The sequence below is a fragment of the Malaclemys terrapin genome, chromosome 4 (genome assembly GCF_027887155.1).
Source record: "Malaclemys terrapin pileata isolate rMalTer1 chromosome 4, rMalTer1.hap1, whole genome shotgun sequence".
In the NCBI taxonomy this organism is placed as follows: domain Eukaryota; kingdom Metazoa; phylum Chordata; order Testudines; family Emydidae; genus Malaclemys; species Malaclemys terrapin.
Window position 1 is genome coordinate 41,926,537 of NC_071508.1, and position 24,481 is coordinate 41,951,017.

Sequence of the window (24,481 nt, forward strand, 5' to 3'; positions counted from 1 at the left end):
GTGGAAAATTTCAACTTTTCAGTGGAAAAACTGAAAATTTCTGGCCAAACACCGGAAATTTTTGCGGTTTGGTCAAAAAAACAAAGTTTTTGGTATTCAAGTTCTTGGTTTTTTGATGAAAATTCAAATTTTTCTGCGAAGGGCAGATTTTCTTTCCACAAAAAAATTTGATTAGTTGAAAATCTGTCCATCACAGAACAGTTACAATGGAAATTTTTTGATCAGCCCCTGTGTTCTGTTCTTGGAAAGAAGTGAATTGTGTCCGTCAACAGTGCTAGATATTGGGACATCATTTGCTATTGACTCTTTGTAGGGCAGGAAATATTCTTATAGAAGCTCTTTAGAATTGACTGGCCTGTTTATGCTGCAAAAATGGATTTATATTTCATACAAGCATCCTTATATTGTTTCATTTCCCATTTTTAGAACTTAATTCTTTATTTTACAGTCTAGATTGAGGATTTTCAATTTAAAGACCTATTGAAAATCCTGGCTTACATGCACAATCTAATATTACACTAAGATACAATCAAACATTTCATCTAACTTTTAAGAAGCACTATATGCTTGTCTGCCTCAAGGCATGAGTGTGGGGATAAGGATGTGAGTAGATGGGGAGCTGAGACAAAGATGGATAAAGACAACATTATGGAGGTGGAGAAGGGATAGTTCTAGGTCAAGGAGAACTTCAGAGTTTGGTACATGTGGCAATAAAATCTAAGAGACGGGGAGAAGAAATTAAGTGGAGGGAAATATTGATGTTAAATTAATAGTCTTGCTATATAATATTCCTGTAGCCTGTCCATGGATCCGAAAGCATGTTGCAAACATTAATTACTACATTCTTTGTATTACAATAGTGCCTAGAGGCCTTAAAAACTAAAAGAAACAGACTTGACAAAAGCTTGGGGGTGAGGACCATGGTCAACAACTCTGCTCCTCTGGCCCAATGGAACTCCTTGCCACCAGGGAGGGTAGAGCTTATCTGTGCATGTCCCACGGGAACTAAGAGTCATCACAGTAGTAGTAATAATACCACCTAGCTCTTACATAGGGCGTTTCATCACCATGTCTCAAAGCACTTTACAAAGGAAGTGCCAGTATCACCCCCATTTTACAGATGGGAAAACAGAGGCATGGAAAGGGGGAGTGATTTGCCCAAGGTCACACCACAGGTCAGTGGCAGAGCTGGGAATAGAATCCAGATCTTCTGAGTCCTGCAAATCTCACCACCATCACAGCAAGTGCCAGGTGAAGTTCTTTGGTCTGCCTTCTCCTCTAGAGAAACAGAGCAGCATTACATTTAAAAACCAAAACTAAAACCCAAAACTGTACCAAAAGAAAATGCTCCACTGTGCATACAATTCTTTCCCTGGGGAGAGGAATAAAATGAACCACACATGTCAGATGTTAGTCACGGCACTTAATGCGCTACAAGAGATCCTTGGATACTACAGTGATGTGAGCACAGTGTAAGAATCTGTATAGAGTAGAAGAGAGAGGATTGATGTGCCAGCAGATTACATGTTTGATATTCAGCGCAGGATGTCTCGAAAGCCTAGAAATGTATAACCCCTGGACCAAAGGGATCAGTGTGTAACAGCCTGCACCATATCTCTATATACATAGAGCATCTTCCAGCTCTGTACAACACAGCTGCAGGATTGCCTGACATAAGTGGCCTGTCACACAGCCCACTGCAAAAAGGATAAGCCGTTGGTACACATCTTCTCTCCCCACTTAATTCACTGAGCCTCGTTTTTCTTCTTCTGTGAATAAAACTTGTTTTAATATAGGATAGGATTTTCAAAGAGGCCTATGGGGTTTAGGTGCCACATTCTGTTGACTTTCCTTAGGATTTGGGCACCTAACCTTCAGGCTCCTTGGAAATCCCCAGCCATAACATTTTGTTCTTCTCTCGCACCTTTCATCTCAGGTGCGCAGAATGCTATATGAGTAATTTCTGAAGCCTTGCAGGTAAGGGAGATGCATGGCTCCTTTCATCTATTGCTGAAGAGTCACTGTTGGCTATTGCAGCTGTTCAACAGCAACAGAGAAATACTGTGCAACAATGTAGGACAGGAAGTGAAGAATACCGTATCTAAACTGGGGCTAAGGAAGTTAGGTATGCAGAACATAATTACTAGGGTTGGAATTTTCCCAGGACCATAAGGTTAACATCTTTTGCAAAAAGTGCCGTGGGATCCTTAATAACCATGGGTGGCCAGGATCTCTGTTTCACATACCATTCACTAGAAAGCTATTTTATATGCTTGTGACTTACTTGTGTCTGATGAAGTGGGCATTCACCCACAAAAGCTTATGCTGCAATACTTCTGTTAGTCTTAAAGGTGCCACAGGACCCTCTGTTGCATTTTATATGCTGTTTGTGTGTTTAAATTGAAATAAATGTTAATTATTCATGTGCTGAGGGCTTCAGTGCCAGGTAGGTCAAGTTTGCTCTAGTCTAGAAAAAGGTTTTCTCTCCCAGTTTTTCCTAACTAGGGCAACCATGTTTAACTTGTGGTTGTGTGTTTACAAAATGGTTTCCTGATGTATGGTAGACATGAATAGACCGGTATAGAAGTTTTATATTGAAATATTTAATGGCTTGATATTGGGAAAACACTGAGCCACCACAGTTCTCATTTAAATTAATGGACTTGGGTTACATAAAGGTGAAGGCATGCCATTTATGCCCACAAGTGGCACTCTCAGCATACCTGCACCAATGGTCAGAATGTGGTGTTTCATATCCGTTCATCATATCTGTTCCATCTAAGTTTATTATGAGGTGTAGAGGCCCACACTTGGTGTGGCAGATCATGTCCTGTGTAGAGAGAGAAGAATTCTGCAGTGATATTTCATCTGTCATGGCTCTCCTAATATTCACCAGCAGTTCAGTTGTTTTCCTGCGGGGCTCCGAAGAGCAGATATATATGCAGTGTGATCTTGTGGCGAGGGCATGGGATAGATAGGCAGGGACTCAGAAGATATCCATTCTAATCCTGCCTCCACCACAGACCTGCTATGTGATTTTTGGGCAAGTCACTTCACGTCCCTGTGTCTTTCCTTCCCCTCCTATCCTTTGCCCGCCTTGTCTCTTTATACTGTAAGCTCTTCACGCCAAGGCCCGTCTCTTACTCTGTGTATGTGCAGTACCTAGTACAATGAAGCCTCAATCTCACTTGATTCAGAGTAGCAGCCGTGTTAGTCTGTATCCGCAAAAAGAACAAGAGTACTTGTGGCATCTTAGAGACTAACAAATTTATTTGAGCATAAGCTTTCGTGGGCTACAGCCCACTTCTTTGGATGCATCCGAAGAAGTGGGCTGTAGCCCACGAAAGCTTATGCTCAAATAAATTTGTTAGTCTCTAAGGTGCCACAATCTCACTTGAGACCTCTAGTCACTGTACTAAGGCTCTTTGAAGAGAGCTGGCTAGTTGTTTTTTTAATCTCCTGCACACACGGAGGGAAGGCAGCAATATTGTACGTAACAACATTGCGCTCTGTTTGATCACTATTTTATGGAAGTCCTCCTTTAAAGGTCGCGGTCACACATTAGGGCTTGGGCACATTGAGACCTGTTCTACTGAAGGTCAGTGAAAAGATGACAAAGGCAGTAAGATGAGACAGAAGAAATAACTGGTAAATCTTTATTTAAAGCATCAAATAAAATGACAGAAGGTAGAGTTTTCTGTTTAGAAAATGAACAGAGAATTATGTAGGTAATCTTTATAACCCAGTAAAACATCACAATATGCTGAAATTGGAGTGTCAGACACAGCTTCCTACTCCTATCTAAATTGGCATCTAATCTTAGTCACTAGGACAAACAACATTCAAGGATGTTGTTTATAGTGATTGCTTTTTTATCATTCGAAAACAAAATGGTGTTTTGAAAACCTTTGTGATCTGTAACCAGACAAACAAGGTAATTCCAGTAGCAACCCCCTTCTTCAAAGATCAAGGAAACTCTCCATACAATTATTTCTTTATTTGTTGAACTAGGCCATAGAAATCAGCCACATCCTTCTAGAACATAAGTGACCTAAACAATGTATCTAATGCTTCTGATTCCAGAGTCTGGGAGTCAACTCTAGTTCTTCACAGCAAGAATCAAACCTTTTACCTTGTAAGAGCAGTTCTTCATGTGTTCTCCAATGGGCTCTCCGAAAGTCACAGGTTAGTTTTCTTCCACGAGAGAGACTCTGCAGTAGCTGGGATGGTTCCTGTAGCAGTAGGGCAACACCCCAAAGCAAAATTCCCACTCCTTGTAGCTGTGGAGGCATTTTTCCTGCACCATAATAGAGGTTCTTCAGCTGTAATGCAGATTGTGTCTGTGGCTTAGACCTCTACATGAACTACCCTGCTCCTCATTACAGTGGTATAGAGGGTGTCGTCTTAATTTGCTGCTAGGGACCCCTCTAAATGTACCATTCAATCAGCCAAGATAACCTGGGGTACATGTCCTAATACAGGTGTTCTCTGTAGGGGACCTGTGACTCTGGCCTATTGGTCTGACTGAGCCTTGTGGTGTGCTTGGAAGCTCAGGCTGTTGACCCAGACATTCCCTGAATAAACGGTATAAGTTGCTGTGGGTCTTGTTGGCTTGGGCGTGTCATTTTTTGAGCTTTTAAAAAAACTATTTAGGAACTATTAACAGGTTTGCAAATCCTTGCCATGTAAATATCAGAAACAAAACTAAACAATAACCATAACAACAAATGAGCTTTTGTTTATGGAGATTTGTACATGAATATAGTAATCAGACCTCTCTATTGACAGGGTATTATTGTATTACAGAGTGAGTATCATTACAACACCTATGACATGTCTTTAATAGTGATTTTATTAAATGGAGTGAAATCTCTGATTATACATATTTAACAGACCAGACATGTCTATCACATGTTAATATGCAAAATAATTGGATTGGTGTGTTGGTTATTTTGCAGGTGAATGTACTTTGCTTGAATATTGAGTCTTTTTGAGGTTTCTATTGTATATGTTTATAACATTTTAAATGTGGCCCAAGACAACAAACAGGAATGTATCTTACAAATAAAACTGACTTCCAAACAGTAGGGACTCTACTCCATGGATCTTAGAGGTTGGGGGTTAAAACTAAACACTTCCTTTTATTTTTGAAATGCCACTTCTTGTGTGGTCCAGTGTTTTTTGAAATTTGTTGCCCTTAATCCTCTGACTGGCACTTTGACAAGATGTCTTATCGTTCAGTTGGAAGAGTGGTTCATATAGGAACTGATGATCACCTAGTCATCCTCCTGTATTTGCTCAGTGGAATCTGTCCCCAACATTGATCCTGTCTAACACAGCCAGTTGAAAAATAGGTGGGAGGTCATTCATCAGATATCTCTTGCAAGTTCAAAAGCATTTTCTATCCTGTTTGTGTTTTGAAATAGCTCGTTCATTTTCCAGTGTTTTTTTCCATAGAATTGTTTTCATAACTAGGATTTTTCAATTTTGAAATTGTGAAAACAGATGAGAAAAATCTCATCTTCAGTTCCCTGCTCTGCTGCAGACTTTGTGTATGACTTTGAACAAGTCACATAGTATCTCTGTGTCTCAGTTTCCCATTTGTAAAGTGGGGAGTAAATAGCACATCACTACCTCACAAGGGTGTTGTGAGGATAAATACGTTAAAATTGTGAGGCGTTCAGATACTACAGTGGTGGGAGCCATATAAGTACCTAACACAGAGGAAAGATAGTGGAATATTTCTCTGTAGGTAAAATAACCGCTCAGAAGTTATGTAGTGGTAGTACAGAAACTAAACAGACATTGAGTGGAACAACCAGCCAGTTCTATTTTTTTTTCATTTAAATTTTCAACTGGAAATTTTTGAAGATATTAAATATTTCAAAGGCGTTAAGTAAAGGCCAGATTTTGACAAAAAAAAAAATTGTATTTAGAAAAACTTGGACCAACATCACAGCCACATAGGCTGCTAAATTGACAAAAGAAAGATCTGTGGGAGCAAGAGTTTCCCCAGGCAAGTTTGCAGCCTTCATCTTGAGTCAGGAAAGGATTGTGTCAGGATTGTGGGCTTTGTTTTTATTTTGACAGGAGCAGAACAGGAAAATTGAACTTTTGCTCAATTGGTCTCAGCAAATAGGTCCAGTGCTTGGCTTGGGATAATTTAGTGAGTCTTGCTCTCAAGTTGTATCAAATATATATGACAGGAAAGGGTTAAGTACTTCAGAGTGCCTCAGTCAAGTACTGAAAAACTGAAGTTTAATACAGAAAAGGCCAAAACCATAATTTATTTGCTGAGTGCCTGAGATAAAGCTCTCATCTCCCTTCACTTATTTTTTTGATGGGTGATTGAATGTCCGAAGATCTTCTCAGCCCGGACCTATATCTGTCTAGCCCTCCTCTATCCCTCTGCTCATAGACTGCGCCTTTCGGTCATTGTAAAGCTAATTCTGCTTTTCTTGTGAATAACGAGTTGTGCTGAAGTTGCACTCAGTCATTGGCTCCATTTACCTCTGGGGAGAGGGTATTAATGTGTTCCCATCTTCAAGCCTATTATAATTCCTTCTGTTTGATTAATTTCATTGTGAAGCTCTTTACTCTGCTTAAGATACAAGTATGATCAGTAACGAACACTTCTAATATCTCCCTCCCTCCCGTACTCTGGAGGGGATGAGGTAAAGAGACTATCGATTTATATTAAAAAAAAAAAAAAAAAAAGAACTTGGAAGGCTTAAAGATAGGGCCTGCTCCAAAGCTCGTTGAAGTCAATTGCAATTGGTCATTAGACTCCAACAGGCTTTGAATCTGCGGCACGTCTGGTATAGGTGTGTATCCAGTAACTTGCTGCCTTCCTGCACAGCTGTCTGTGTGGTAGTGGTGTTTGGTTTTGTTTTTCCCCCCTCATTTTTGAAAAACAGCAGTTGCCATATGGAGACAGCAGCCTCCCAAATCTTACCCGGTTCCTGCCTCATGTGATCATTGCCCACCATTGCTCTGAGCCTGCTGAAGCTCAAATGTATGATAAAGATTCATAGTGACCATATTTCTCAAAGTGAAAACGGGACACCGTGTGGAACTCGCCTGAGCCTCCCCACTCCCCACACGGGGTGGGCGTCCCTTCTCGCCCCAAACCCCTCCCCCTTGCATGGGGCTGGTGTTGCTGGGTTCCCCATTGACCCAACCCCCACCCCCCGCACAGGGATGACCCGAGCTGCTCGCCTGAGCCCCTCTATCCTGTATGGGGCTGGCCTGAGCTGCCTGGTGTTGCTGCTTGCCTGACCCACGCCATGTGGGGCTGGCATCGCCGCTTGCCCCCTTGAACGTTCCTCTGCACACTGTGGGGGAGTGCGCCCCACTTTTTTGGCAAAACTGGGCAGTTATCCCGTTTGGTTTTGCCACCTGATCATCAGTTGGGAAGAGCAAACAGGACAAATGCCCAATTTTGCCAAACAAATCAGGACAGCCAGGACAGGGCTTAAAAAGGAGACTGTCCCAGCTAAAACGGGACATATGGTCACCCTATAAAGACTCTCATAATGAGAAACATAACCCTACATAGCAGAGAGGACAGCTTTATGAACACTAAGGTCTGGTCTATACTACCCGCCTGAATCGGCGGGTAGAAATCGACCTCTCGGGGATCGATTTATCGCGTCCCGTTGGGACGCGACAATCGATCCCCGAATCGGCGCTCTAACTCCACCAGCGGAGGTGGTAGTAAGCGCCGCCGACAGAAAGCCGCAGAAGTCGATTTTGCCGCCGTCCTCACAACGGGGTAAGTCGGCTGTGATACGTCGAATTCAGCTACGCTATTCACGTAGCTGAATTTGCGTATCTTAAATCGACTCCCCCCTGTAGTGTAGATGTACCCTAAAGAAATGATCACTGCAAGCTTTATATAACCTCATTAATGAGTCAGCATTTCAGATAATAAAATCTAGTAATACCTGATTACTGTGACAGGGAGACCCAGGTACCATATGAAGACCTCGGAAACAGCTGGTGAGTGGGGCATAGAGGTAAATTTTGCCTCTAAAATTAGTGACCTAACTTACAGTAAGGAGATGTCTCCCATAATATTCTTCAAAGCCAGACCAGTTCAGTCCAATCTTGATTTTTTTCCTCCTCTTTCCTTCCCATGACTTCTAATTAACTGGGACTCCAGGTCAACCCAGATTGGCTACGTCTCTCCCCCTGCCCCATTGCATTGTTCGAACAGCACTTCAGATCGGTGGCACTCCTAAGCGCCACAAGGCCAAAGCTAAGTTGTACAGGAGCTGAGCTTTTGTACACACTTCTCCTGCAGAGCTTCCCTTTTTAGGCTGCTTCCCTGCAGAGCATAGGGCTCAGCTGGAGTAAGTTGGCATGACTCCATTGAAGTCAGTGTAGGTAGGTCCATTTACACCAGCTGAGGATCTTGCCCACAGAGCTCTACAAAAGTGGGAGAAGGGGGAGAGAGATGTTATGTAAACATTTGATTAATTTTTTCGTGTTTTAATTAACATTTCTGATGTCTGCAAGACATTTGTAAAGTTGGGGTTTATTTGTGCAGAGAGCGAATAAAGCAGATTTTCAGAATTAAGGATCTGGTGCTTTTTGGCAGTCACTTTCGTTTTCAACAACGCAGTGTACAGAATACAGAACGTGGGCTCCGTTTTTAGAGAATGGGCATAAAGAAGTGATCTGCTGTGTTTAAAAAATGGTACCATATAAAGTAATGGAACAAATATCGCATCAATGGTAAATGGGAATGGGATCTACCTAACTGCTCCTTGTGAAATTATTCATCCATTACCTAGGGTTACCATATTTCCACAACCAAAAAAGAGGACACTGGCGTGGGGGGGGAGAAGCCCTGCCCCACCCCGCCCCATCCACTCCCTCCCACTTCCGACCCCCTGACTGCCCCCCTCAAAACTCCCAACCCTCCTGGTTCTTATCCCCTGACTGTTCCCTCCTGAGAACCCCCCACCCTAACTGCCCCCCTGGGATCTTACCTGTCCCCTGACTGTCCTGACCCTTATGGGTGGCAGGTTTGTAGAAATTTTGGTGGTGCCCAGAACCCGTCTCCCCCCCCACCTGCCTAAGGCTCTGGGAAGGAGGTTGGGTGGGGGGAGGAGGTCTGGGGTGCAGGTCCTGGGCTGGGGATTAGGGTCCAGGAGGGGTGCTGGGTGCAGGCTCCGGGCTGGGGCAGGGGGTTGGTGTGCAGGAGGGGGTGAGGGGTGCAGGCTCTGGGATGGAGTTTGGGGGTGGGAGGCAGTGTAAAGGGAGGGGGTGCAGGCTTTGGGAGGGAGTTTGAGGGCAGGGGGGTGGGGAGGGGGTTGGGGAGGGAGTTTGGGGATAGGAGGGGATGCAGGGGTGAGGGCTGTGGGTCTGAGGATGAGGGGTTCATGATGCAGGAGGGGGCTCAAGGCTGGGGCAGAGGATTAGGGTGCGGGGGGATGAGGGCTGGGGCTGGGGAGTTTGGGGCATTGGAGAGGCTCAGGGTTAGGGTGGAAGGGCAGGGTAAGGGCAGCCTGCCTTGCCATTAGTGGATGGGGGGCAGCAGGAATGTGCTACTTGGGCAGCACAAGCAGGCAGGGGAGAGGGGTGCGCTGCTTTCTTTCAGGCAGGGATGCGCGGAGGGGGGGTGGCAGGTGGAGGCCGGGGCCCGCTCCAGGCAGGGCCAGGGGAGAGACCCAGCTCCAAATATTGCTGGAGCAGGGCCCCCGGCCCTGGATATTGCTGGAGCTCGGGCACCACAAAAGAATATAACATGCCGCCCCCCCCCCCATATTCACCCCCCCATCCCCAGTCAGGCCCATCCAACCCTCCCCCTGCTCCCTGACTGCCCCCCGGGACTCCCCTTACCATGCCCATGCCGGTCAGATGCTGGCTGCATGTGTAGGCAAAACGCGCTGCTGGTGGGGCACTTTGTGTGGTTACACCGGGCTGCAGGCAGCACGGGGGAGGGGGGGGAGCAGGGGAGGGGCTCTGGCTGCTGGAGGCCAATGGGAGCGGCGCAATCAGGCCCAGCTGCCCAATCAGCCGCGTGCACTCTGCATGGAAGGGAGGGAGGGGGAAAAATCCCAGACCTTTTAACCTTGTTACCAATTCCTCCCAGACGGCTATTTAAAGACGCAAAAGTCGGACATGTCCATGGAAATACGGACGGATGGTAACCCTACATTACCTTTTGTTTAATATTCATTCTCTTCTTTTTGTGTATAAGTGCTAGCTATCCCCACAAGTCTAGTAGCAGAGCCATATTCATCCAGATGAACTTATTTTCTTCCAAGGGCAAACAGACATAATCCTGCAGGCCAGGTGGACTCCCAGCACAGTGGCTGCTGAACCACCTCATTACAACTCAAGAAGCAGCCGCTGTGTTGGGGAGGGGCTGAGGCACAAGCAGCAATGCTGAGCTCTGAGCAGGAGAGCACATCACAGGTCTATGTGATGGCACAATTCCCAGGTCTGCTTAGGGATTGCATTCACATTCCCCCAAAGGGTGACCGGTATGAGTAATGTGGGCCTCCAAGAAGATCTACTTAATCCTGAATGTGCTGGCAGTATTCAATACCGGAACAACTTTCATCGCTAGGAGAGCGTTGCAACTCCTTCATCCTGCGGCTCTCAGAACTGCTGAGGATCTGAGACTGTGTGTGCTCCAAGCAGACTGACTGCTACCAAGATACTTTACGCTTAAACACACATGGATTTATAAAATGGCCCTGTCACCTACTGAGGCAAACAGAGGCTTGTCCCTGCTCCCCTGGCTCATAACTACTGTAGCCCAAATCCCACCCACCTAAAGAATAGAATGTAAACAATTGTATGGACTACCAGATCACTCGGGACATTTGGACATTCAGAGTTGTATAGCCCAGATAAGATATTCTAGGTATTGCCAATGTCTGATGATCCTCTTACGCTGCTGCAGCCAGTCTGTCTTGATTTGTAATATTTGTGTGGTCAGGCCAGTATGCATACATTAATGGATCATTATAATATGCAAATATGACAAGGCAGGATGTGGTCAAGAAGTCTGTCTCAATGTTTGAAAGCTTGTTTGTAAAGAGACTGCGCTCTTGGATGCTCTCTCCTGAGTGGCACCTGTGCTCTCCAGGGCCCGTACATGACAAATGGAGCCTCCATGCAAAGTGAGGATTGCCAGGCGTCCGGTTTTTGACCGGAACACCCAGTTGAAAAGGGACCCTGGTGGTTCCGGTCAGCACAACTAACTGGGCCACTAAAAGTCCAGTTGGCCGCAGCGGGGCAGGCAGGCTCCATGCCCTGCTCTGCAGGCTGCCCCCGCCTGCAGGCGCCACCCCAAGTGCCAGCTCTGCAGCTCCCATTGGCCAAGAACTGCAGCCAATGGGAACTGCGGGAGTGGTGACTGTGGGTGGGGGCAGCGTGGGGAGCCACCCCTCCGCCTAGTAGCCAGAGGGACATGTCACTTCTTCCCAGGAGCTGCCTGAAGTCAGCAATGCCTGGAGCCTGTGCCCCAACCCTCTGCCCCAGCTCGGAACTCCCTCCCACACCCAAACTCTCTCTCAGAGCCCACACCCCCTCCCACACTCTGAACCCCTCAGACCTAGCATGGAGCCCCCTCCTGCACCCAAACCCCTCATCCCCGGCCTGGCCCCACCTCAGAGCCCACCCCCCAGACTGGAGCCTCCTACCCTCCAAACCCCTCAGCCCCACCCCCCAGCCTGGAGCCCCCAGGGTCCTGCACCCCAAACCCCTCATCCTCAGCCCCACCCCAGAGCCTGCACACCCAGCCAGAGCCCTCACCCTCACCCACACCCCAATCTCCTTTCCCAGCACAATGAAAATGAGCGAGTAAGTGAGGGTGGGGGTGAGCAAGCAATGGAGAGAGGGGGGATGGAGTGAGCAGGAGCAGGGCCTCTGAGAAGGGGCAGGGGCGGGGCATTAGAAAGGGTGAGGCAGAGGTGGGGCAGGAGTGTTTGGCTTTCTGCCATTAGAAAGTTGGTAACCCTAGGCCAGCTATGTTTACATGAACTGTGCCCATAAGTGCTAAAACCATCTGGCTTGTCAGTAGATGCAAAGTGTCTGCTTTAAAGTAGCATGTTGCAGTTCTAAGGAACCTCATAGCATTAATTGCTTTTGCGTGAACAGTAATGCCAGTTTCCATGATAGCTGTGCATGTCCTAACCCCTTCCTCCTCCTGACAGCCTTACCTTTAGCAGGCACCCCCTGTGGAAATAGTCATACGTGGGCCAGAGAGTCACCTCATGAGAGAGAAAATGTGTGGGGTGGTGGAGCTTCTAGATCACCAGCAAGTCCTTGTTTCACCCATTAGGTGACCTGATAAAGGAAGCTCTTTGCAGGAGTGTGGTGGGGGATGACTCACCGGCACAGCACCTCCTGCTGGTCGTCCAGGGAATTAACTCTTTTCCAGCTCCAGAGCGCTCTCTACCAGCTGATGCCTCGCCTGCCGCTGGCCCCCTGTGTTCCTCCCGAACCTTGGTGCCCTTTGCCCAGGGGTTCTGCCCCCCACAGTACCCCCTCACTCTGGGTGTCCCCTCCCAGGGGAACCCCAACCTCCTATCCCCACTGTCAGGGTTCCTTCCCCTCTCTGAACTCCAGGGTACAGATGTGGGGACCCACATGAAAGACCCCCCTAAAGCTTATTTTTACCAGTTTAGGTTAAAAACTTTTCCAAAGCACAAATTTTTTCTTGTTCTTGGACGGTATTGCTGCCACCACCAAGTGATTTAGACAAAGAATCAGGGAAAGGCCCACTTGGAGTCCTATTCCCCCAAGCTCTACACCCCCTTTCCTGGGGAAGGCTTGAAAATAATATCCTCACCAATTGGTACAGGAGAACACAGACCCAAACCCTTGGATCTTAAGAACAATGAAAAAATCAATCAGGTTCTTAAAAGAAGAATTTATTTAAAGATAAAAGAATTACCTCTGTAAAATCAGGATGGAAGATAACTTTACAGGGTAACAAAAGATTCAAAACACAGAGGATTTCCCGTCTAGGCAAAACTTTAAAGTTACAAAAAAAAAAAAAAAAAAAAAAAAAAAAAAAAAAACCAAAACAAAATAAACCCCCAGGAATAAACCTTCCTCTTAGCACAGGGAAAATTCACAAGCTAAAACAAAAGATACTCTAACGCATTTCCTTGCTATTACTTACTATTTCTGTAATATCAGATGTATCATTTCAGTGGGAGCTGGATAACTTGCTTGATCTCTCCCTTTGTCCCTGGAGAGAAACCCACACAACACAAAACAAAGCCTCCCCCCCGCCCAGATTTGAAAAATATCTTCTTTCCCCATTGGTCCTTCTGATCAGGTGCCAACCAGGTTATCTGAGCTTCTTAACCTTTTATAGGTAAGGAGGGATCTTATGCTACCCTTAGCTGTATGTTGACACCCACCTTGCCTCAGTGGCTACCGCCAGTCTCCATTTAGCCCCCGCTCACGGTGGCAGACTGCAGTCTGTTAACCACTCATCATCGGCAAGGGGGGTTGGACCAGCTGCCTCTGCCTATTCCTGGGCTGCCCCTCTGCAGCTCCAGTACCCTTTTTGTGGGCCCCTAACTCAGCCTGCAGCCTGGGGCTTAGCTAGGCTGGAGCTTCCCAGCTTTCTCTGCCCTTCCCCAGCACTGCTCCACCCTAGGTACCCTCCTCAGCTTCCCAGGCAGCCAGGTCCTTCTCTCTCCCAAAGGGGGGGGGGGAGAGAGAGAGTGTGTCTCCTTCTCCTTCTGGCCCACTGCCTTCTTATAAGGGCCAGCTGAGCCCTGATTGCACTGGCTGCAGCTGTGGCTGCTTTCCCAATCAGCCCAGCCTTTCCCCTGCCACAGCCCTCTCCCAGGGCTGTTTTAAGCCCTTCAGGGCAGGAGCGAGGTAACCACCATGCTACAAGGAGGTATAGTTATCAAACATAGCGCAGACCTGTGCACTGCAGCAGTGAGGAGTCTGGCCTGTTTAACTTGTGGGTCATACTGTGGGGCTGACTGGTTCAACTCAGGGAGTCCACTCCGCTACACACTGCCATGTCCGTGGAGCTGAGGAAAGGAGAACCCTCGGGGCAGGGATGAGCCTGCTCTTCCCCATTCTTATTGGGGCTGTGGTAGAATGGTGCTTATATACAGGGAACAACATTGGGGCTGGAGGCCGAGGGTGGAAACCTTAAAATAAGAGACTGAAACAGCATCTAGGCCTCCAAAAAAGCCAAAGCAATTCATTGCCTAACCATTGTGCTTCTTGTTTCTTGCTCCTGGAGGGAACCAACTGGTTGCTGTGGCAACAGGAGGCAGAGAGCATCTTGCACATATAGGAATTAATTTGGATTTTGCTCCAATCTGATATTGTCAGGACAGTGAAGTACTGTCTAATCCAGTCCTGCAGTGTAGCCCATGAGGTTCCTAGACCTCCTGACCTTGCCACAGCAATCACTGTAGTGCCTTCAAACGCTCCACAGCTCCAGGCTGTCAATGGGTAGCATCCATTTGAAATGGTCCAGGGCAAATGGATCTGTCTGTGGATGTGGGCTGAGGACAGCATAATTCAAAAGACTGGTATCTGGCAGTATGTTCCTCTCCAGGATATGTTTCACATGTCTGAATGAGGGATCATTTGACCTCCATTTCTAGCCACACCAAATCCTATTGAAAAGCTTATCCCTCTTGCCCCCAGACTCCCTGCATCTGTTGTACATTGCTTAGCACCTTCTCCTGAGGTGCTGTGTGGTTGGTGTGAAGTTCAGAAGTAAGTGCCTCTTCCATGGGAAGCGGACAGCATTTGAGGTGTAAAGGTACATTGGAACAATATAGGCATATCCATTCTAGCTGTCTCCTCTGTGTTCCAGGACTTGCAACTTTCAGTCAGCGTGGGGTTGACTGTCCTTCATAGTCATCTGTTTTTCATCCACTTGTGCCCAGTGGTGAGGTGCTTCTTCACACATGTCCTTTTCTAGGGTTACCATATTTCAGCAAGCAAAAAAGAGGACGGGAGGAGCCCCGCCCCTGCCCCTCCCACTTCCCGCCCCCCCAGAACCCCCAACCCTCCCCCCCGTTCCTTGTCCCCTGACTGCCCCCTCCTGGGACCCCTGCCCCTAACTGCCCCCCAGGACTCCACTCCCTAGCTAAGCCTCCCTGCCTCTTGTCCCCTGACTGCCCCAACCCTTATCCACACCCCCACCCCCAGACAGACCCCTGGGACTCCCACGCCCCATCCAACCACTCCCCACCCCCTGACAGCCCCCCCCCCAGAACTCCCAACCCATCTAAACCCCTCTGCTCCCTGTTCCCTGACTGCTCCGATCCCTCTCCCCACTCCTGCCCCCTGACAGCTCCCCCCCAGAACTCTCAGCCCCCCACCCCGCTCCTTGTCCCCTGACTGCCCCCTCCTGGGACCCCTGCTCCTAACTGCCCTCCAGAACCCCACCCCCTACCTAAGACTCCCTGTTCCTTGTCCCCTAACTGCCCCCTCCTAAGACCCCCCCCCAACTGCCCCCAGGACCCTACCCCCTACCTGTACCCTGACTGCCCAAAACTTTCTCCACTCCCCCCCAAAAGCCCCCCCCCCCTGTTTCTTGACTGCCACCTCCAGAACCTTCCTGCCCCCTGGCCCCCTTACCCTGCTGCTCAGAACAGGGTGTTGGGCTCTGTGCGAGCCGGACACGTGGCTGAGCTCCCCAGCACAACAAAACCCGGTCCCTGGCCCTGCACAACAAAACCCGGTCCCTGGCCCGGACCGGGCTGCAGGGGAGAGCTGCCCTTGTATCAGCACAAAGTGCTCTCGCTCCCGTTTTGCTACGCTGCATGGCAGAAACCGCTCCCAGTTGCAAAAGGGGAGGGCTGCACTTTGTGCTGAGACACTTGCTCAGAATGCAGGGCGGATCCGGCTCCTCTACAGCTGCTCCGGAGTCCAGCCCGGGACTTTCCTGCAGCCCTCCCAGCCGCTCGGTCTGCTCTGCCGGGGGAGGGGGGAAATCCCGGACATTGTGAGTGCTTTACAAATTCCCCCTGGACGCTATTTTTAGTACAAAAAGGAGGACATGTCCGGGTAAATCCGGACGAATGGTAACCCTTCCTTTTCCACGTAGATGTGAAAAGGGTGATATGACACCTGGAGGTGCAGGCAAAGAGGAGTCTGCAGTATAGCTGACAGTTATGCACAAACTCCTGCTGGGTGTGCAGCCAAAACTTGTGTGAACGACCATGCTGTTGCTATTTTGGCCTAATTTTCCTGGTGTCTAGGTGCACACACAGCTTTTTGAAAATGGACCCCATTGTAGGCCCCTGGAAAGCTCCACGGTGAGCCATGGCAAGGGTCTTTGATAACTGTGCCCAAAGCTGACTTGCCCAGTATCAAAGTGAGTCAGTGGCAGAACCAGGAATAGAATCCTGATTCTTAGTCCACTCTCTCCACTAGGCCATAGATTTATGAAGGCTTCTTTGCTAATCTGGTTCTGGATCTATAAGGTTGCTAGATATTTGGATACATCTAAAAAATCATTCACTTGTGACTTGCAGTACTCGTATGCACACTTTTTAATACCTGAAGGAAACAGGCAGGGAAGCACTTATAAATGTGTGGTTTATTTTCCCCCCCACACTTAATATGCATCATCTAAACAACACATCTTCTTAAAAACAATATCATTCTTTTGAGCATTTACAGGTCTGAAGTGAATTAAATTATGTAGGAACCAGAGAGCGCTTCACTTCTTTTCTCTCCTACAGCTTATAATATACATCTGTTTCCTTGCCATCAAAGTCTCTGCATTAAGAACTGTGTTGCAAATCAGAATTTATGGTAATGATTTGCTTGTTTAAAATGAAGGAGATGGAGAAAATCAACCAACAAAATCCTGTTTTTTTCACTCTGTGGTTTTTCCGTAATTTGTTGGATAAATTAAATGTTTGACACAGTTCTTTCATTTTGGTGTTTTAGCATTAATCTGATAAGTGTTAATGAAATGGTTCTTGGAATTATGATGTAAAAATCATTTCACAGGTAACAGTTGCTGAATATTAAATGTAATTGTATAGATATTTTTGAAGTGTAAGTGTAAGAAACTTTAAAATATACTAGAGAGCGCCAGTGTTGGGACATAACCTTAGAAAGGACACTATCAAAATTAAAATCTTTAACCCTGTCTTGTAATAACGTCCATTGAACTCAATAAAAAAATTGAATTGGGCCCTAAAACAGGAAATGTGCATATCACTCACTTTGGACAGTGAAACCACTCTGGCCCATTTAACTTTATAAAAAAAAAAAGCTTCACTTTGTGTTTTTTGACACTTTCATTACATTGTTTGAGTTTGCAACACTACAGGTGTGTCTGTGTTGGGTAATCCTTTAATAAACCTCTTTTCATTGTTTGTAGTTCATTTTGTAAGCCGGTGACATTTCTTTATTATAACAGGATTTACAAAACAGGATTTGCAGTTGATGTTTTGTGTATAAACAATTGGAATGTCCCTTTAACATTAGCAGTACATGCTGCAAACAGAAAACGTTCCATAGTGTGCTCAGACACGAGGGCAAGCTTTGGTCATGGCCAACTCTTATGGTGGTTGGGATGACTTGGGGGGTGCAGATGGAGAAGGATAGGTTGGGCTTCCCTTGTGACTCATGTCAGGCTCGACTATGCAAGGTGCTAAGCGCCTTCAACTTCATGGAACTCATTGGCAGTTCAGGATTCTCTGCACCTCCAGAGAGGATCCAGCACAATGTAAGATGAAGTCTTTAGTCACCCAGTATTTCAGATGCCTCAGTGAGCTTTATCACAGCAAGGATGGGCTTGTGGCTAAGGGTTTGGCTGTAGGGTGATTCAGTGAATAGCAAGCTGGGGTAAAAATATACAGCGCACCAGCTTGCTGTGCAGTTTGTGGCCACATGGATCCTGATGCTGCTCACAAAACGTTCCCTGATGCATGTTGATCTCTTGCTGTTTCAAACTGTATACAGTAACTCCTCACTTAGTCATCCCGGTTAACGTTGTTTCGTTGCTGATCAATTAGGGAACGTGCTCGTTTAAAGTTGTGCAATGCTCCCTTATAACGTTGTTTGGCAGCTGCCTGCTTTGTCTACTGCTTGCAGAAAGAGCAGCCTGTTGCAGCTAGCTGGTGAGGGCTTGGAACCAGGGTGGACTGGCAGCTCCCCTATCAGCTCTCCGCTCCCCTAAGTTCCCTGTGCTGCAGCTGCCCAGCAGGCTATGAATCCGCAGTTCAGCTGTCCCTCCCCAACGGCCGTGTGCTGCTCCTGCCCTCTGCCTTGGAGCTGCTCCCGGGAGCCTCCTGCTTGCTGTGTGTGGGGGGAGGGGAAGAGGAGGGCTAATGTGAGGGTGTCCCCCTGCTCCTGCCCCCGTTTACCCCATCTCCATAGAGCCGGGGGCTGGGGTGGGGCTCAGCTGTCTCAACTTGATGATCTACTTAAAAAGGCAATGTACTTAAAGTGCATTTAAAGGGGCAATTCACATCTGTCTCTCTCTCACACACACACACACACACACACACACACACACAAAATGTGTGTCTCTGTCTGCCATGGTGTCTCTCCTCCCTCCATTCATGCTGCCTTGTAGAGTGTGAGGCTACATTAACAATGTGTTAACCCTTGAGGGCTCAGACGAGTACTAGTTCATCATTTAGCAATAAAGCATTTCCTGGGAAATATGCTACCCTCTGACTTCACCACCTCAACCAAGCTGCACAATCATCACTGCTGTGTACAGTATTAAATTGTTTGTTTAAAACTTTGTGTGTGTGTGTGTGTGTGTGTGTGTGTGTGTATATATAGTCTTTTGTCTGGTGAAAAAAATTTCCCTGGAACCTAACCCCCCCATTTACATTAATTTTTATGGGGAAATTGGATTAGCTTAACATCATTTTGATTAAAGTTGCATTTTTCAGGAACATAACTACACCATTAAGCAAGGAGTTACTGTAATTGCTGTGTATACAAGCCCTTAGGCCCTGGACTGTGACTTCAGAGGTGCCTCGTTGCCAAATCTGTCCACATATCTATTCAAGAGACACCATCATAGGACCTAATCACATCAGTCACACCATCAGGGTCTCGTTCACCTGCACATCTACCAATACGAAATATGCCATCATGTGCTAGCAATGCCCCTCTGCCATGTACATTGGCCAAACCGGACAGTCTCTACGCAAAAGAATAAATGGACACAAATTAGACATCAAGAATTATAACATTCAAAAACCAGTTGGAGAACACTTCAGCCTTCCTGGTCACTCAATTATAGACCTAAAAGTCACAATTCTCCAACAAAAAACCTTCAAAAACAGAATCCAACAAGAAACTGCAGAATTGGAATTAATTTGCAAATTGGACACCATTAAATTAGGCTTGAATAAAGACTGGGAGTGAATGGGTCATTACACAAAGTAAAAACTATTTCCCCATGCTAATTTCCCCCCTACTATTACTCACACCTTCTTGTCAACTATTGGAAATGGGCCATCCTGATTATCACTACAAAAGTTTTTTTTCTCCTGCTGATAATACCCCACGTTAATTGATTAGTCTCGTTATAGTTGGTATGGCAACACACATTTTTTCATGTTCTCTGTGTGTATGTATATCTTCCTACTGTATTTTCCACTGCAAGCATCCGATAAAGTGGGTTTTAGCCCACGAAAGCTTATGCCCAAATAAATTTGTTAGTCTCTAAGGTGCCACAAGTACTCCTGTTCTTTTTGCTGATACAGACTAACACGGCTATCACTCTGAAACCTGTCAACCTAAATGAACTGTTCCATTACCTGATGGACACAGCTTGAGAACCTCTTAAATGGAAAATCAGAGATCTACAACCTATCCTGAAAGATGATCCTTTACTCTCACAGATCTTGGGAGACAGACCTGTCCTCGCTTACAGACAACCCCCCAATCTAAAGCAAATACTCACCGGCAACCACACATCACTGAACAATACCACTGACCCAGGAACCTATCCTTGTAACAAAGCCCAATGCCAACTCTGTCCACATATCTATTCAAGTGACATCATCATAGGACCTAATCACATCAGCCATACCATCAGGGGCTCGTTCACCTGCACATCTACCAATGTGATATATGCCATCATGTGCCAGCAATGCCCCTCTGCCATGTACATTGGCCAAACCGGACAGTCTCTACGCAAAAGAATTAATGGACACAAATCTGACATCAGGAATCATAATACTCAAAAACCAGTGGGAGAACACTTTAACCTGTCTGGTCATTCAATGACAGACCTGCGGGTGGCTATATTACAACAGAAAAACTTCAAAAACAGACTCCAAGGAGAAACTGCTGAGCTGAAATTGATATGCAAACTAGACACAATCAACAAAGGATTGAATAAGGACTGGGAATGGCTGAGCCATTACAAACATTGAATCTATCTCCCCTTGTAAGTATTCTCACACTTCTTATCAAACTGTCTGTACTGGGCTATCTTGATTATCACTTCAAAAGTTTTTTTCTCTTACTTAATTGGCCTCTCAGAGTTGGTAAGACAACTCCCACCTGTTTATGCTCTCTGTATGTGTGTATATATATCTCCTCAATATTTATTCCACTCTGTATGCATCCGAAGACGTGGGCTGTAGTCCACGAAAGCTTATGCTCTAATAAATTTGTTAGTCTCTAAGGTGCCACAAGTACTCCTGTTCTTTTTGCGGATACAGACTAACACGGCTGCTACTCTGAAACCTGTTAAATGGAAAATGGTTACCTTTGATTTTAAGGACAGGTTTATTTGAAAGAAATACAGATATAGCATGAAATCCTGGCTCTATAGAAGTTAGTGGGGGCCAAGATTTCACCCATATTCTTTTTCTACCTTCTGTTCTGTTCTCGCTATACTGCCCCTAATCACCATAGACTCTGGGGAGTGCATTAAACTAACATCTGTTGTGTGTGATTTGTTCTCTCTCATCCTCTTCCCCGTATCCCTTTTCAGTTAGCAATGGAGGAGGCAAAACAGATCCTTGCACCAAAATGCTGGTTGTTGGAGTCAGTCCCCTGTAAAATTTGCTTGGCTCTCCCCTCACCATGTATCATCAGAGAGGCTAGAGTGTCAGCAATGTAACATTAGTATTCCCAGTGTGGAACAACATAACAAAAAATGAAAGTGAACCTTGTAAACCTCTCCAAGCATGTAAACCTGTCTTTGAACATCAGAGATGATATTTTTCTCTCGTGTCTGAGATGAACATAAAATTCTTATGACTACTTGAGCTTGAATAAAGGAATTCTTGTCCCAAGAAGAAATGAAAGGGCCAGAGCTTCAACTGGTGTAACTTGATGAAGGTCCATAGAAATCAGTACCATGGCCTTGTTCCAGCGAAGCACTTAAGTGCATGCTTAATTTTAAGCATCTATGTAGTCCCATTGACTTCAAAGACATAAGGGACTTTAGAGGAAGTAACAGGGGGCCCTTGTCTTCTGCTTTTGAAATGAATCCTTCGAGCTGTGCTTTTCCTTTGAGAGGAAAAGGTGGATGTTGATGTTTTAGACAAACAAAGGGACTAAAGTGTATTCAGAGATGGGAAAGATGATGAGATGAGAGCATGTATATACATGTATCCTATATTTTATTATTTATTAACAAACATTTATTGGAATAAGCTGGGTGTGGCAAAACTTTCTTTTTTTTATTCTTTCTGAATAAACACAACTACCCTTTCTTAAAATCAAAGATAGTTGGCCAAATTAATCTCTATTGCGATGCCATTCAATTCTGTGGAATGAATCTGAACAAATCTGTGGTTTGTAGTTTGTTTTTGTTATTTGGGAAATCAGGGAATGAATGTATAACTTAGTTCTGCCTTGAGGAGAGGAGTATCTGATACTAAAAGCCTGCAGCTTGCCAAACTGCATTGACCCATATTTGAGGTAGATACATGGGGCTTGATAAAAGGATTAAGAATGCATCTTTCCTCCCACTGCTTTCATGTTTGGGAATCTCAAAGAAGAATGTTGGAGTTTTGTGATTGAGCTGGCAAACATTCCCCTCTGAAGATTCTTTACTGGTATTTTAGAGATAAGTCTATACCTGGCTACAGATGACAATATCTCTGTTCACGGAAGCTTCTTTTCACAGAAGTTTGTCCCTGAACAAGACTTTTTTTTCTCACATTCTGTCCAGCTTATGAATGAGCTAAGTGGTGAGGCTATACTTCCCATAGATATATCTATAGCCAGAGTGGCCATCCATTGCAACCTAGGGACTCCCAGTTGGGTCAGGTAAGACAATATTTTGTAATCTGACAAACCGGCATCTGGTGCCTAGGTGGTTGTGCATATTGCTTAGGGCTTTGCGGACTACTAGGAGCTCTAGCTTTTCTTATACTGAAAATAACCTTGGATTAGTCCACTAATTGGAGAGAGTGTCTCTGTTGCATTTCTGGAGAGGCAGGTCGGGGGGACATATGTTGGAGGTGATTTTGGCTTCCCATCATTACAGAGGGAATTGGCTGTGGTGTTGACTGAACTGACCCCAAAACCAGAGTGGACTCCACTCTCCTGTGAGGAAGATGGTTAGATGGGTGGAATTGGCAGGGGGATGCAGTGACAGAGTGAAAAGATTTTGCATCCCATGAGGTCAAAGGCATGCAATGGAGAAACCAGTCATGAGGCGAAGGTAAGCCCTATATAGGGCAGATCCCAGCAAGCCTTCTGGCACAAGGATTTTGTCTACCTTACTTGACAACATAAGAGCAAAGTGAACAATCGAAAAATAGCAAAATTGACCCAAATCCTTGGCTGGCGTAAATTGGCATATCCCCATTGAAATCAGTGGAGCAACAATAATTTACATGAGCTGGGTATCTGGCCCAAAATGTGGCCTTATTGCCTACTTTATTAAAACAAAGGGCACTGATTCAGGCAAGATCTCTCTTTAAGATATTTATTTTTCTGAACAAAAACAGGCTCTGCTTTAACAGCATTGATTAGGCAGGCTAGTTAGGCTTTTGAGTCTTATCGATGTGTTTGCCACTAATAAAATCTGGAGCAGGAAACCTATTTTTAATTTTTTCTTTGTGTCTTTTAAGCAGCAGCCTGTTTTCAACAACGGCTACTGCTGTTATAACGCTAATTTAAGCTCTCTGAACCTATGTGCAGATCATAGACCCAGTTGCTTTTTGTCAATGCTTATTAGATGAGAACAGCTGGGCGTCCGAGGAGACAATTTGTACTGGGGTTTCTGTAACTGGTGAAAGGGGCTGACTGTGCCCCTGGGCGCCACTTGAAGTTCATTACAAACCCAGACCTTTTTATATAATATGCACAAGAACAATCTGAAGAAGAGGGGACATTGTACTTCCAGTTCATTAACTATCTTCCCCATTGCTACTCCTTAGGATGACAAAGAGTGTATAATTCAGTGCTCAGAGTAGGAGACGGGGTTGGGGATTCAGACTGATTGAGCTGCTGACTCACTGTGTAACACTGGTGCCTCATTTAACCCAGCTGGAAAGGAGGGTAAGAAACAGCAAGGACCACACTCTAAACCTGTTGCTGCAGTGGAGCTGAGCCCTGTCAATACTTTTATTTATCAGAAGAACCTGTAACCTCCTTGAAATGTGCGGCTCCTTGGATGGCCTGTCTGATACAGATCTTTTGATGGAATTTCCTCTAAGGCTCTTGACAAACCATCTAACAATCAGGATTTCCTGCACCTTATCTGGAGCACTTGGTACCGGCCACTGTCACGGGATCCTGGACTAGATGGAGCACTGGGCTGATCCCATATGGCAACTCCTATGTTCCTAATCACACAGATGATAGTGACAGGTAGGTAGATAGGACAATCTAGAATGGATGGAGGGTTTTCACTGTTCTGTTTGTAGATTGTCATTTCTCATTCTTGTCCAGGGCAAGGAATCTATTTAAACTCTTGTCCCTTCCCCCATAGAATTTAGCATTCATGACAACAGCACTTGCCTGCTGGTGCCCCTACCATAGGGTGGCATCTTTCTTGCTTTTTTGTTTCTTTCCTAGGAGCATCATGCCACAATACTGCATCAGATTCATGTCCTGATGTCAGTGTGGGACATTGCCTCCATATATCATGACACACACACATTGCTTGCTGATACAGCATCAGTATTCAGAGGCACAATAGTTGTGATGCTGCATAAGGAAGCCTGGCATGTACTGTGGTATTAATTAACTTGCAGACTGGCTTGCAGGACATGGGGAAGCCCTGTGAAAATTGGGACTATCTATGAATTTTAGTATATGTGGCAACGCCTCCCATCCTCTTCAACTCAGGCAGCCACTTCCATGCAGCCATCAATCCCTGCTTTCTTTGGGAGCTCCTCCCATAAGGTGGGAACATGCTGCACCATTGAGTGGATCTCTTGGCTGTCACTTTTTTAATGCTCGTCATTGTTTGCTAATGCCCCAAACCTGCAAGTTACTATGCATGGTTGCCAGGGGCTGCCTGCCCAGAGTAGCTTGTAGGCATGAGGCCTACTTAAGGCATGTA

At 45.9% G+C, this 24,481-nt stretch overlaps 1 protein-coding gene across 4 annotated transcripts in view; it reads left to right on the top strand.

The window, feature by feature from the left end:
- Positions 1–24,481, top strand: part of TSPAN4 (tetraspanin 4) — a 712,007-nt gene that overhangs the window by 44,329 nt on the left and 643,197 nt on the right. The window contains exon 1 of one of the 4 annotated variants that reach the window (XM_054025358.1): positions 4,103–4,185. The exons of the other annotated variants lie outside the window; for them this stretch is intronic. The gene's annotated coding sequence lies outside the window, so the exon portion shown is untranslated. Of the gene's footprint in view, positions 1–4,102; positions 4,186–24,481 lie in introns of those variants that run through there. 4 annotated transcript variants of the gene reach the window in all.